This window comes from Lagopus leucura, unplaced genomic scaffold, assembly GCF_019238085.1.
Source record: "Lagopus leucura isolate 7727_CA_CO unplaced genomic scaffold, USGS_WTPT01 Super-Scaffold_100002, whole genome shotgun sequence".
Taxonomy (NCBI): Eukaryota; Metazoa; Chordata; class Aves; order Galliformes; family Phasianidae; genus Lagopus; species Lagopus leucura.
In genome coordinates this window covers 79,567,309-79,569,396 of record NW_024962263.1, presented here as the reverse complement: position 1 = coordinate 79,569,396, position 2,088 = coordinate 79,567,309, and the positions used below count along the sequence as shown (strand labels likewise).

Here is a 2,088-nt window from a genome sequence, read left to right as displayed (position 1 = left end):
TGTGAAGTGGATCCTATTTCACGCGTAGATCTCTGGGGGAGGGAACACCCACCTCGGGTCGGAGAGGTGGTGTGCGGGCAGTGCAGCTTGCAATGTGACTTTAGGAACTGTCCCCTGCCCTCCCCCCACCCCGACATCCGCCCACAGCTGTCAGACGCAGCAAAAAGTCATTAATTATCTAGTGACCTGCTCTGCGCAATTATGTTGAAAAGGATGCCGCCTAATTAATGTGACGTGAGAGATCGCGCCCTGTCAACACCAATCAGGTCCTCCCCGGGCCCTGCAGGGACATCACTGCCCTGCCTGCCGTCCAGCCCCGGCTGTGCCAGCACTGCCACCTTGGCTCTCACAATCAGCATAGGGTCCAATACGGTCACCAAAGGGTCCCTCATGGCCATCCCGATGTCCTGAGGTCCTTGCATGCCCACCTCAAGGCCCACACCATCACCACATGGGGTCCCTCCTGGTCACTTTGGGGACCACACAGCCAAACCAGTGTCCCCACAGTTACCCTGGGGAAGACCCCAGTGTCAGGCTGGGGCCCCATAAGGTCACCTCACGGCCACCTTGAGGCCCTACACTATCACACTGACGATGTGCACAGCCACCACAGGGTCCCACACTGTGACCTTGGGGCCCCACGCTGCCACACCGATGACACCTGTGGCCACCACAGGCTCCCACACTGTCACCTCGGTGCCCCACAGGGTCACCACAAAGCGCCATGCTGTCTCCACAGCCCTATACACTGTCACGGTGGGGTCCCGTATGGTCACCACAGGGTCCTACACGGCCACTGTGAGGCCCCACACAGCTGCCATACGGCACTGCGGCACAGAGCCAGTCCCAGCAGCCGCGGGGAGGGCCGAGCTGTTTCTCCAGCCCTCTTTTTCCCGTACTGCAGGCAGAAGAGGCCACCGTGCCCTTGGCGACCGGGAAAAAGACGGGAGAAAGAACACCAAGATTCACCCCGGCATCGCAGGGCCAGGCCAAGCTGGACAGTCAGCGGGGGAAGGACGCTTTCAGCCGCCTCGTTAGCGCAGTAGGTAGCGCGTCAGTCTCATAATCTGAAGGTCGTGAGTTCGATCCTCACACGGGGCAAAGGCGGGCGATGTTTTTTTTCTTTCACTTTCTGGTTCCGACGGCGCTGCTGCCCGCGGCGAGGTGTGCGAGGGTCGCGCCGTGGCTTGTGAACAACCTTTGGCTGGCGTTACTTTTTCAGAACCCAAGCTTTTCTCAGCATTTGGGAGCAGAAAAAGTAGAGGTCAGCGCTGGGAGCTCAGAGGTTGTGCAGTCTGACCAGAGGAGCAGCAGGCATCGCCAGCTGCACCCAGCTATGGCTGGGCTCGGCTTCCCCCTGCAAACCTATCTTACACACAGTGCTAACATCTTTACAAACCATAAGCGTGTGCACATAGCTGCCAGCCAAAAATGTATTATTTAAATATAGAAATAATCACGTGCAAATCCCAAGATTTCTAAGTGTGGAGGCCAACGTGATGAACAGCTGCCTCTGTGCACTTAGGAGTCTGTGATGCAATGGGGAGGGGGCTGCTGCTCTCTGCCTCGTGTGCTGCCCTGCCCTGCAGCATCAATGATCATCCTTTTCATTCAGCTTTACCAGTGTGTGCATTACTCATTACAGAATGACAGAACGTCCTGAGTTGGAAGGGACTCATAAGGATCACTGAGTTCAACTCCTGGCTGCTAATATATATATATATATATATATATTATATACATATATATATGTATATATATAACAGGACATCTCCAGCAGCTCAGGTTATACAGCCTCCCTGTACCCTGCTTTTAGCACTGTGATGGTGGTTTGCTTCTTCACGCAGAATGGCGAGAGCTGGAAGGGACCTCAAGGATCATGAATCTCCAACCCCCTGCCACAGGCAGGGCCACCAACCTCCCCATTTAATACCAGATCAGGCTGCCCAGGGCCCCAACCAATCTGGCCTTGAACACCTCCAGGGACGGGGCATCCACAGCCTCTCTGGGCAGCCTGTTCCAGCAAGTTCCTGCTCTTCAAGTCGGGGCTTTGACTGGAACAAATAAAGCATACAAATACTCTATGTA

General features: G+C 55.4%; 1 non-coding gene across 1 annotated transcript; it reads left to right on the top strand.

The window, feature by feature from the left end:
* The first annotated feature begins 1,028 nt into the window (after nt 1-1,028).
* TRNAM-CAU lies at nt 1,029-1,101 on the top strand. Its single transcript has one exon. It is a non-coding gene; the product is annotated as a tRNA-Met (tRNA).
* Nucleotides 1,102-2,088: the final 987 nt, after the last annotated feature.